The sequence below is a fragment of the Choloepus didactylus genome, chromosome 2, assembly GCF_015220235.1.
Source record: "Choloepus didactylus isolate mChoDid1 chromosome 2, mChoDid1.pri, whole genome shotgun sequence".
In the NCBI taxonomy this organism is placed as follows: domain Eukaryota; kingdom Metazoa; phylum Chordata; class Mammalia; order Pilosa; family Megalonychidae; genus Choloepus; species Choloepus didactylus.
The window spans coordinates 210717262-210730392 of record NC_051308.1 but is presented as its reverse complement, the minus strand read 5'-3'; the positions used below and the strand labels follow the sequence as shown (position 1 = coordinate 210730392).

The window sequence follows — 13131 nt, the reverse complement described above, 5'->3', positions numbered from 1 at the left end:
TTAACCCACTGATTGTTTAGGAGTGTGTTGTTTAACCTCCAGGTATTTGTGAAGTTTCTAAGTCTCTGATGGTTATTGACTTCTAATTGTATTCCATTGTGGTCAGAGAATGTGCTTTGAATAATTTCAATCTTTTTAAATTTATTGAGGCTTGTTTTATGTCCCAGCATATGATCTATTCTGGAGAAAGTTCCGTGAGCACTAGAAAAGTATGTGTATCCTGGTGATTTGGGATGTAATGTCCTGTATATGTCTGTTAAATCTAATTCATTTATCAGATTGTTTAGGTTTTCAATTTCCTTATTGGTCTTCTGTCTGGTTGATCTATCTATAGGAGAGAGTGATGTGTTGAAGTCTCCCACAATTATTGTGGAAACATCAATTGCTTCCTTTAGTTTTGCCAGTGTTTCTCTCATGTATTTTGTGGCACCTTGATTGGGTGCATAGACATTTACGATTGTTATTTCTTCTTGCTGAATTGCCCCTTTTATTAGTATGTAGTGGCCTTCTTTGTCTCTCAAAACATCCCTGCATTTGAAGTCTATTTTATCTGAGATTAATATTGCTACACCTGCTTTCTTTTGGCTGTAGCTTGCATGAAATATTTTTTTCCATCCTTTCACTTTCAGTTTCTTTGTGTCCCTGTGTCTAAGATGAGTCTCTTGTATGCAACATATTGATGGTTCATTTTTTTTGATCCATTCTGCGAATCTATATCTTTTAATTGGGGAGTTTAATCCATTTACATTCAACGTTATAACCGTGAAGGCATTTCTTGAATCCTTTGGTTTATGTTTGTCATATTTTTCCCCTCTCTCTATTAATATCCTTTATTGTACCCATACCGAATCTCTTTAGTACTGAACCTTTCTCCATGTCTCTCTGTCCTTTCTTTGTTTCTCTGTCTGTAGGGCTACCTTTAGTATCTCCAGTAGGGCAGGTCTCTTGTTAGCAAATTCTCTCAGCATTTGTTTGTCTGTGAAAAATTTAATCTCTCCCTCAAATTTGAAGGAGAGCTTTGCTGGATAAAGTATTCTTGGTTGGAAATTTTTCTCACTCAGAATTTTAAATATATCGTGCCACTGCCTTCTCACCTCCATGGTGGCTGCTGAGTAGTCACTACTTAGTCTTATGCTGTTTCCTTTGTATGTGGTAAATTGCTTTTCTCTTGCTGCTTTCAGAACTTGCTCCTTCCGTGTTTGACAGTGTGATCAGAATATGTCTCCGAGTGGGTTTATTTGGATTTATTCTATTTGGAGTTCGCGGAGCATTTATGATTTGTGTATTTATGTTGTTTAGAAGATTTGGGAAGTTTTCCCCAACAATTTCTTTGAATACTCTTCCTAGACCTTTACCCTTTTCTTCCCCTTCTGGGACACCAATGAGTCTTATATTCGGACGTTTCATATTATCTATCATATCCCTGAGGTCCATTTTGATTTTTTCAATTTTTTTCCCCATTCTTTCTTTTATGCTTTCATTTTCCATTCTGTCATCTTCCAGGTCACTGATTCATTGTTCAACTTCCTCTAGTCTTGTACTATGAGTGTCCAGAATCTTTTTAATTTGGTCAACAGTTTCTTTAATTTCCATGAGATCATCCATTTTTTTTTTATTTAGTCTTGCAATGTCTTCTTTATGCTCTTCTAGGGTCTTCTTGATATCCTTTGTATCCCGTACTATGGTCTCATTGTTCATCTTTAGTTCTTTGAGTAGCTGCTCTAGGTGCTGTGTCTCTTCTGACCTTTTGATTTGGGTGCTTGGGCTTGGGTTATCCATATCGTCTGGTTTTTTCATATGCTTTATAATTTTCTGTTGTTTTTGGCCTCTTGGCATTTGCTGAACTTGATAGGATTCTTTTAGGATCTGTAGACCAATTGAAGTCCTTATCTCTAATTTATCAGATCTACAGCTTCGTGGAGTATACTTTCTCTAACTAACTAGCAGGTGGCGTCCACGTGCCACCTGTTCTCCACAAGCCAGTTCTCCCCTGCTTAGCCTTTTTGGTGAGTGGGGGAGTGAGTCTTGTGGGGTCCAATTGGTGTACCAAGCTTGCGTGTGTAGTTGGTGTTGCCTGCCCTGTATATGGGGCGTGTTTCTGGGCAGTCAGGGAGGGGGGGTGGCTCTAACAATCAAATCTCCCTGGTGATCCTAGAGTTTTAAAGCTGCTGCAATAGTCTAATCCTTCAGTTCAGTCCTGCCACAGTTTGTCTCTGCCACTGACCCACAAGTCCTTGGTATTGGTGTATGGCTCCTGAGACTTGCAAGTGGGCCCCTCTTCCAGGCTGTGCACCCCGGGTCCTCTGTTGAGGGATGACTGTGCTATGTCACAGGTGAGTGCCGTCCCCCCAGAGTGGTTCTGGGCTGCTGGGCTGTGTAGGGAGGCTCCCAGTCTGCTGAAATGATGACTGAATGGGGCTTTGTTAATTCACACTGCTCCACCTTCCCAACTCTGGGACAATCAGCTGAGGTTGCAGGGAAGGCTAATGTCCACACCCAGTTTTGTGGTGTGTGCCTGTTATTTGAAGCCCTTCCGTCACCCTGGGTTGTCTGGGGCAGCTCTGGGCTATGGGGCTGGCGACGGGCAGGAGTGTTTCCTGTCCACCAGGATGATGGCTGTGAGCGGACACCCCCCTTTTCTTGGGAAGTTGTGGTGTTTAGTGAATTTTCTCAGCCACTGGATTATTGCCTTTTGTCTCAGAGCTCTCTTAGTTCTGCTCTTGTCTTGACCTGCCCAAATTGCAAGTCTTTGAAGGTTTCTGTATTGGGCTTCTTAGAGTAATTGTTTTAGAAAAAGAAAAAAGGATTAAAAAAAAGGGCCCTCCTCAGAGATCTAATGGGTTTTTGAAATGCTAAGAGACAAAGCAATTAGGGCCATTAAGGAAAGGTCCACAGGGCAGAGAGATCAGCTTTTCTTTGGGATTTGCATATGAGCCTCAGGGCCTGAGCTCTTCCCTTCCCCTTTCTATGTTCACCAAAACTCCAAAAATCCTCCGCTTTTACTTTGGAGTTTTTCGTGTTGTTTTTTTCTATGCCTGTCTCCTCTCTGCTGGGCTGGCTGCTCTCAGATTCTCTGGTGTCTGGTCTCTGTCTATCTATGGTTGGAGTTTGGATCAGTAGAATGAGTTTCCGATAAGGGCTGCCACTGCAGTTCTCCCTTCTCCTTCCCGGAGCTGACAGCCCCTCCTCCCACGGGACTGAGCCTGGCAGGGAGGGGTGCGGGTCCCCTGGCCACAAAAACTTACAGATTTCACTGATCTCAGCAGTTCCACGTTTTCATGAGTGTTATATGAAGTATGCCCAAAGTCAGATAGCTCTGTGGTGTCCAGTCCACGCAGTTCCTGGCTTTCTACCTACTTTCCTGGAGGAGTAACTAAAACATACAGCTCACCAGTCCGCCATCTTGCCCCACCTCTGCAGTGTTCTTTAGTGCTTTCTTTCTGACTTATTTTTCATGAAACAGAGACTTGGGCTGGGAGTGGGGAGGACTGGTTGGTGTGTTTTCTAAAAGGTCTGTGATATCTAACTTTAAAGCTAAAGAAAATGCCAGGTTCAAATATCTTTAATTTTTTTTTCTTTTGAGATCTAGTTTTGAAGAAGCAATGCAATTTTTTTTAGTCTGCTATCTTATTATATCAGTGGTATATTAGTACTTTTAAGTGACATGTTTGGAAATGTGTTTTTGAAACAAATACCCAAATTTAGAAGGGAAAGAATGAACCTTACAAAATTAATATAAATATTGAGACAATAATTGAAATTTTGGAGCATTTTGAATCAAATGTCAGTTGCAGGGCTTGAATATAAGGTTCTCCTCAAAAGGGAAAGTACATTGTATCCTAGTCTCAAATTTCGAAGGACAGCATTTGGCATTTGATCAGAGTCCTGCTTATTCCTTGTGTTATAGGCAAAACTTGTAGCCAAGCAGCATTTTCTTAAACCCACTTACAAATATCAATCACAGTGGAGAAGCAAGCTTGAGTCCTTCCAACAATACCCCGTGCTGTGGCCCTGTGTTAGATTGTTTTATTGTGCTCTGTACACACCAGCTTTTCTGAGTTTTTTAAGAGCAAAATAGCACTCGGTATATTCATAGTTTTGGAAAATCCTAAACCAGAGAGACAGGTGGAGCTGAGAGGAAACCAGAATATAAACCAAGATTTATAGTAGGTAGATGAGATGGCCTTTCATGCAAAGATATCTTTTATTCCTGAGCTCTGGGTTGTAGAATGAAGGGAAACCAAATCTCATTAGATTGTATTTCCCTAAAGGTAAATATTCCAGTTTACTAATGCTTCAGTTATGCAAAATACCAGAAATGGATTGGCTTTTATAAAGGGGATTTATTCGGTTACAAATTTAAAGTTCTAAGGCCATATAAGTGTCCAAACTAAGGCATCAACAAGAGGATACCGTAACTGAAAGAATGCTGATGGCATCCAGAGCACCTCTGTCAGCTGGGAAGCCACATGGTCAGCGTCTGCTGGTCCTTTGCTCCCCTGTTGGGTTTCAAAATGGTTTTCTCCAAAATGTGTCTCTCAGCTTTTCTCAGCTTCTGTGCATCTTTGCTTGGGCTTCTGTCTCTCTTAGCTTCTCTCTGCTCTGCTTGGTTCTCCTGGGACATTTCTCTCTATGAATCTGGGAGTCCTCTCTTAGCTTCTCCAGGGCAAACTCGGGGTTTTATCTCAGCTTAGCTTCTCCAAACCTCTCCAAGTGTCAGCATCTGTGTTGGCTTTTGAGTTCTCTATTCCAATGAACTAATCAAGACCCACCTTGGATGGGCAGGGTCTACACCTCCATGGACATAAATTTAATCAAAGGTCTGGACCACAGTTGGGTTGGGTAAGTCACATCTCCATGGAAACAATCTCATCAAAAGGTTCCACCCTAATCAAAAGACTAATAAGTCTGCCCCCACAATACTGCATTGAAGAACTTGGCTTTTGTGGGGGACAAAAGAGATTTAAACCGGCACAGTAAGAAATGAATAGAAGAGAACCTTAATTGTGTTTTTTGGAAAGCATTGCCTTGATGCCTTTACAAAATATAAAAAGCCTTCATTTACAGCAGATACTTATAACAGCTCTGGGACAAGCAACCCTGACCCTTGTATATTTGGCCAACTTTGTGCCTTAATTGCTTTTTGAGAAAGTCCAACGACTGTGTTGTGAGCTAGCAAAAGCAATAGAGGAGACTAGACCCACTGGCTCACCTCTGGCTTCTCCCAGGAGCCTGCCAGCTCCAAGACTCCTGTTCTTTAATCAGTTTGAACACGAAGAGTTAGGACTGTATCTTTTTGACCAACTAGGCTGGTGCAGAATAGAATGAGGTAGGGGGCGAGTGGAGAGGCAAAAAACTGTGAAGTCCTTTACAATTGATTATTAAAAACTGAGAGAGCAGGTTACTTGGTCCCTCAAAACAGCTTTGCTTGCTGTCCTTGCCCCTTCTCTGTACTCTGGCAAATGGAAACTCACAACCACTCTGACCTGTACTTTTTAACCCTTTGAGTGCTTTGATGACTACATTATATTTTTAATTTAATTTCTTTGAATAGGTAATTTCTGTGGTTCAAAATTCAAAAGCTACAAAGGATATATTGAAAAACCACCCTCAGCCACCCAGTTCCTTTCCCCAGAGACAACCAGTGTTACAAGTATCCTAAAGATATTCTATGCCTATACATACAAATATGTTTATATTTTTTCTTTGCCCTTTTCTACACAAACGGTAGCAAATTATGTATATAGTTCCTGTATTTTGCTTTCTTTCCTTACTGTATTTCCAAGAATGTTCCAAATTAGGCACCTGATCCAATTTGGAGTCAATGAATGAGAATTTCTTGGAATCCTGGAAGAGAGAGGTTTTCTCTGGATTTAATGCTGAGAAGGTTTAAGTTCTAGAGGTATTTCATATATTTTTTGTTAATTCAACTGGCAAATATTTATTAAGCACCACCTGACAAAAGCCAACCAGAAGCCAGAGGGCAAGGGAGCCCACTGTTGTGGTCTGGGGCACAGAACAGGGTAAAGAATGGTGGAGAGCAGAACTGGAGGGGGCCAGTGGAATATATCCAGCACAAAGGCAGAGAGGTCTGGACTGAAAACCCTTCTCTGCCACTTTTTAGCTGTGTGACCTTCCGCAAGTCACATAACCTCTCTGAGCTGCAATTTCTTCAACTGCAAAGTAGAGATCATTCTACTTAGTTCATGGGATTTCATACAAGGCATTTAACCCAGAACTACTTCACTCAAAATAGGTGCTAGATAAATGCTAGCTGCTTGTTATTGTTGTTATTTTATTATACATGGCCAGCCTTCCTTGGAGGGTCTCTTGGAGTGGGGTTTCCTCCCAGTCTGTTGCCAGTGCTCTGGTTTCCTTATGTTGTGGAGGGCCAGGCACCTGGCACTGCAGTCAAGGAGAATGATGATGTCCAGCCCAAACTTACTCGCAAGGTATGTTGAGTTGGGGGTCCTCATTGACAAACTGAATTGTTCTGTGTTTGGTCACGTGGAGACTGAGCACCTCAGAGAAGCCAGGGCTCCTGCAGGAAGCTTGTGACTGGTGTTGACATTTGGGCTTTGCTTTTTCAAAACAGACCAGAAAGATCACTCTCATTTCCCAGCCCTGGTCAGGAGTAACAGTAACTCTTCCCGGGCAGAGAAGGCTGGAGGTGAGGAGGTAGGATGGGGAGTCATGAGGACTCAGGCAACAGAAGATCAGTGGCTCCCTCTTGATATTTCCTCTCAGAAAGAAGCCAGAATTCTCTGGATCAAAGAGGCTAGGGAACTCATAAGGCTTCATGTCTCAAAAGGGGTCTATGAACCCAAAAGTTGGAAAACACCTGCCTTAAAAGTGATTGTGCCTCCTCAGTGGTGCTGACAGGCCTGGGCACTGGGCAGAACTGACCAGGCTAACAGAAATAATTGTTTGACTCCACGATGAGAAATGAACCACATTTTTTGGTCTCTTTTAGGCTATTGAAACTTCCACATGACTGGAAAAACCAATCTGGCTGGAACTACCAACGCAGCATTCTTTGCTGCTGCAGAACACTAAGCTACCTCCCCTCGGGGCTTCACTTTGCAGCCGTGCAGCATCTAAGGCTTCTGCTGACTTCTGCGTCTCTGTGGGCCAACTGGCTCACTCTGTAGTGCTTCCAGTAGCTGGGCTGGGAATTTAACTCCAGGTCATAATTAGGGGTTTCTCAAGAGGAGGAATGAGCTGGCTGTTCCCTGAGATGAAAAGGGTTTTTTTTTCCTTTTGTAATTTGGAACAGTCTGTTGCTAAGGAAGAATTTTGTTCTGGAGGAGAGAGAACATTTCTGCAGTGACGTAGCAGAATACTTTAAGGATCCTGCCACTGGCTCCTTTTCTGGTGTCACATCTGACCTTTGCCACAGCCAACACTTCCTGGAAATGAAACCCGAGTTCTGATACAAGGTAGCAAACTCAGACTCCTACAGTACTGTAAAAAAGAGTGATGCAGCCCTTTTGTAACTTAGTACAAATATATTCCTTGTGAGAGGGGCTGGACCTACTGTAAACTCAGAAGGATATCATCCTTCCTCAGTGGGCAGTGGATACACAGCTCCAGCCAAATGTTACCAAGCTGAGGGGCAGCCCAGGGTGCCTTATCTTCCAATGTTTCACAAGAAACCCTCGTTTGATATTTAAAAAAAAAAAAAAAAAAAACCTGTGATTTTTAAATGTCGGTTTTACGTTTTAAAAGGATGTAGAGCAACTTTTGCTTTTGGAAAGATGGAGCAGACATGCTTTTCCCCTATTTCTCCTGCTCAGTACAGCTGAAAACCATGGACATTATATATAAAACAGACATAAGACTGAAAAGCGAAGAGAAGAAGGCAGACCTGTTAGGGACCTGAAGATCCAAGGAATGACTCAGCAGTGAGTCCCTTGAGTTTTCTTTTTGCCTCATATATGTGAGCCTGGGTACTGGGGAAACCAGCAACCCCAAAATGCCAGCAGTGCAGACAGAACAACCCCACTCCCACCCAAAGCATGCTTTTTCTAGTCAAAGGACGAAGGAAAGGAACAGCCTAGCAAGACAGACAGCTTTTAGACAATATCTGCCCTATTCCAGCTGAACTCTGACCCCACCTAGACTTCCTCCCTTACCCCTCACCTTCATCTCTGGAGTTGTGTCAGCGGAGGCCTAGTAGATATTCAGGACTTTCATGACTATTAAGCAATAATCAGGCCACCTCCTCCCACAGCATCATTGAAGACCATGTGGGGAGACTGAATTTCCACCCTGCCCAGCAGTAACAAGGAGCCCCTACTGCCCCAGGGGTCAATGGAGGCAGGTGGATAACCTGGACTTCCACCTGCACCTGGCAGTAAAGAGGCAGCATCACTTCCTGCAGAACCAGAGGCAGAGGAGGCTGCTAAACATAAGATATGAATAAGATCCAAGGCCTTGTAATATCCGAAATGCCCAGGTCTCAATCATCATACCCAGAACCAGAAAAATCTAATCTTGGATAAGAAAGGCAATCTATAGACACCAACACTGAGATTGATACAGATACTAGAATTATCTGAAAAGGATTTTGAAGCAGCAGTCATAAAAATGATTTTGCATGTTCAATTACAAACATGCTTGAAACAAATGAAAAAACAAAGTCTCATTAAGCCTATTTTTACTATTTTATTTTTTTTATTTTTGTCTTAGTTTTCCAGGCTGCTCTAATAAATAGCACATAATGGGTCAGCTCCTGGTTTCAGAGGCTAGAAGGCTTTCTTTCTCCCAGGGTCAGCAGTGTTCTGTCTGTCTGGCAATCCTTAGGTTCCTTGGCTTTCTCATCACATAACCATGTCCTTTCTCTTCCAGGTTCCATTAAGTTCCAGCTCCTGGCTCCTCCCCATGGCTTTCTCTTCTATGTCTGAATTTCTTCTGTTTATAATGGATTCCAGTAATTTGGATTAAGGCCCAACTCCATTCAGTTGGGCCACACCTTAACTAAAATAACGCCTTCAAGAGATCCCATTTACAGTGGGATCATACCCACAAGATTGTGGATCAAGACCAAGAACAAGTATGTGTTGGGATATGTAAGTCAATCCACCATGAATTTTTTTTCAAGCAAACACACTCCAAATTCTTTATTCTAGACCCTGCAGAACATGCTCTCAGGGCCCTTGGGTACCAATGCGTTGCACTGATTTTAGTTACAGACAGAAATCCACATTCATTAAAAACCGGGGATTTGAGGCTGGAGGTGTGGGGAAGCCTATCTATTGGTTAGCTGAGCCTTGGGAGCTCCAAGTTCAGCAAGAGTTTGGCCTGGCCTTAGCTATGCTTAGGACATGGGACGTAAACACAGGGTACAGGAATAGAGATACACAGGGTGGCTCTAACCAACTTGAGAGCTGAGGACCAAATCTTCCCTCTTTGCAGATATACTGGCTTCCTGACTGCTCTTTCCAATGTTCCCTTCACCACCCCCTACATTCCTGCAGCTAGAAAGAAGGCAGGAAGGGAAGAGATAGCAATTATGTCTCTCTCCAGATGCTCTTGTTTTTGGATGTCTCTGATCAAATGTGAGAGGACCAAAGGCAGTGCCCCCAGCAGGTGGGAATGGGAGCAGTCACAAACATGCTGCCCCCCGGTGTGGGCAGCTCAGCAGTGGAGTTGGGGACTTGGCATTCTGGTCAACAGCCCGAATGTACCCCATGCCAAGATTGTGTCCCTACTTCGTCACTGAGGCTCACCGCTGACTCCACTGGCCAAGCCTCTGAGGCTGCAGGCCAGAAATTACCCCAGAGCCCTTTTGGCCCAGGCTTCTTGGTTGGGTGCCAGAAAAAGTTAGCCTCTGCTCTCCAGAGAGCCTCTGACAGCACTTTTTGCAAAATCCTGACTTTGCTCCTTACACTTCTCCCCATCTACCAAATCATATTTTGTTTTACACCTTGAGGAAAAGGAAAGTGCATTCTGCTGAATTCTAGCTTAGGCTAAGGAACAGCAATTCAATCGCAGGAAGAGAAATGGTGCTAAGGATTTCCTGATGCCCAGTATCTCAGAGAGGTTCTTTGACTCTGCTACATTTAACAGGTCAAGTTCTTCTTCCCAACAATACATGCAGCCATAAATGGCACCAAATGGGAAGGAAGGTCACGAGACCTGCTGGCACCAACATAAACGAGAGTATTTGGTCACTGAGGCTCTGTTTCTAGGAAGTTTTCCTACCCCCGTTCATTGGGTAGGAATTTTTCTCCTGGAAACAGTGTTGGGGTATAGATGAATGTTTCACGGGATGAGAGCCCATTGGTAACAGGCAATGCAGTTGTGCTGAAAATAACCACATGACTCTGAAATTGAGAAATCAGATGTACCATAGGTTTTACTTCACCCATGTATTTCAGGCTTTAAGAATAGATTGTAAATACTTTGGGTTTCTCTTCTGGTGATTGGGTGCTGGAGAGTTCCATTCTGTCCATAATGATGTTTTTGTCTTCCAGTCTAATGTCAGTGGACCCTGGGGTGGGAGATAGGGTTGTGTTTCAGTGCATGTGGAAAAGCTGGCCCCACTGGTGTCCAGGTCTTTGAAAGCACGAAGCATAAACACACCCAAAGCCGGTGCAGCAGACATGTTAGGCCACTCCTTGAAGAGGATGAAGGAGGATGTACCCACCACTGTGAAGGACATGTAGTAGATGGGGAACACCAGGGAGGCATTGAGGCTGTCCAGGGCCCGGTTGAGGAAGTTGACCTGAGTGCTGAGCAAAGTGCCAGAATGAGGGACAGAATGTAGGGAAGGGGATGCTGCCCAACTGGCATTCCCTAGAGGAAGTTCCTAATGGTGATACCCAGGGCCCTGATGGCAGATGGGGAGATGGCCCCTGTGGTAGTTTGGGGCTTTTGTGTATCCCCAGAAAAGACCATGTTCTTTTAACCCATTCCTATGGGTACAGGCCTATTGTGGGTGGGAACTTTTGGGTAGGTTGTTTCCATTGAGATGTGACCCAGCCCATTTGAGGTGGTCTTAACCCTTCTACTGGAGTCCTTTATGAGAGGATAAAAGACAGAGAAAAAGCCCAGAGGTTGAGAGAAAAAGACTCCAGAGGAGCTGAGAGAGGAAACCACTGAAGCCAGAAGCTGAAAGCAACAAAACCTGGGTGAGAAGGACCAGCAGACACCAGCCATGTGCCTTCCCACGTCCCAGATGCCAGGAGCCTTTCTTCAGAGAAGGTATCATCCTGTTGATGCCTTAATTTGGACATTTTCATTGACTTAGAACTGTAAATTTGTAAGTGAATAAATCACCATTGTAAAAACTAACCTATTTCTGGTATATTGCATTCCAGCAGCTTTAGCAAACCAAAACAGCCCCAATCACAGGGCAAATGATGATGCAAACAAGGGTATTCCTTTGCCCATAACATGGGGTGATGACGAAGATGAAGATGAGGCAGAACCCCAGCAGAAGCACAGCAAACACCATGAACCCTGTGTCTTTCATCTTGGACGCCACCTCAGTGACTGGGGTCACCTTCCCATCTCTAGAGCTGCAAATCACCACCACTTGCTGCCCACCACACAGATCATACAGCCCAGCTTTCCCAGCAGATTCCGACTTTCTCCCTCCTAGGAAATATAAGGAGAGGATTGCACTTATGAAGATACCCACTGCTCCCCAGAGGTGTGATGACTGTTGTAGGAGTGAATGTATAGGCCCCAAAGTTGGCAGTTTCTCTAGCAGCCACATTGCTTCTTTCAGGGGAGCCATAACATACATCCACAGCCCCCACGGCCAGTTGCAGGAGGTGTTTCTTCCTGAAGATGCTGATGCTGACGATGAAGAAGGCCAGGTTGTGGCCCATGTGGAAGCCATAGTTCTGCCATGGCCCTCCTGCCACCAGGTAAAGGTGGCATTGCTGGGCGCCTCAGGGCTGAGGTCTCTGATCACCTAACACAGGACTTTTTGGGAGGAGCAATTTAGGCTGATCAAGGAATTGATCTCGCAGCTGGTGTTGCTGACCAGCAGCTCCATGGGTCCCAGGGCTCCCCAGTTCCAGACTGTGGCCTGTGCCTGAGAAGCCACTAGGATCAGGACCCAGGGGTGGATAGAGTGATTTGCCTCAGAGGGGGATCATCCCCAGGGAGGAGTCAACAGGTGTCTTGGGCAACTGTTGGAGCTGGAGGGAAGGGAGGCCCATACTTGTGTTGCCCACAGAAGGGTGAGTGTCCTCCCAGGCCTTGGCCTCCCTGCCGTGGAATCCCCACCACAATTTTTAGAAGACTTTATTTTTTAGAGCGGTTTTAAGTTTATAGTAAAAAATTATGCATGAAGTACAAAGAATTTACATATACCTCCTCAACACAGTTTCCCTTACTATTAACATCTTGCATTACTGTGTACATGTATTACAATTTGATGAATCAATATTGATATATTATTATTAACTAAAGTCCATATTTGCATTAGGGTTCACTTTTTGTGTTGCCAAATTCTATGAGTTTTGACAAATGTATGTTATGTGTTCACTATTACACTATCATATGGAACAGTTTCACTGTCCTAAAAATGCTCTGTGTTCCATCTCTTCATCCCTTCACCCCTCCCAGTAAACCCCCAGCAACTACTGATCATTTTTCTGTCTCTATAGTTTTTCCTTTTTTCAGAATGGCATATAGTTGGAACTGTACAGTACGTAGCCTTTTCAGACTGGCCTCTTTCACTTAGCAATATACATTTAAGATTCTTCCATGTCTCTTTGTGGCTTGATAGCTCCTGTCTTGGTCTGTATTCTGTTGGGTGTGGGCCATTATAAAGAGGATCTCTTCAAAATGTTACTTCAGTTAAGGTCTAATACAACTGACTCAGTTTGGGTTTTAATCTGGATTAGTGGAGTCCTTTATAAGCAGAGCAAAAGTCAGATGGAGAGAGAAGCCACAGGGAGCAGCCATAAGCTGCAAATCAGTGGAATCCAGAAGAGAAAGGAGAAGCCATGGACCAAGGATCACAAACAGCCAGCTCCAGAATACCCCAGTCTTCTAGGAGAAAGCATCACCTTGATGATAACTCTGTTGGGGACTTTTTTCTAGCCTAAAAACAATGTGTGATGGTTTGGAATGGTATGTGCTAGAGAAAAACATGTTCTTAAATGTAAT

The 13131-nt window shown here is 43.8% G+C and overlaps 1 pseudogene; it reads right to left on the bottom strand.

Moving 5' to 3' along the window:
• Positions 1–10385: 10385 nt before the first annotated feature.
• On the bottom strand, positions 10386–12122 carry LOC119519832 (annotated as a pseudogene).
• Positions 12123–13131: the final 1009 nt, after the last annotated feature.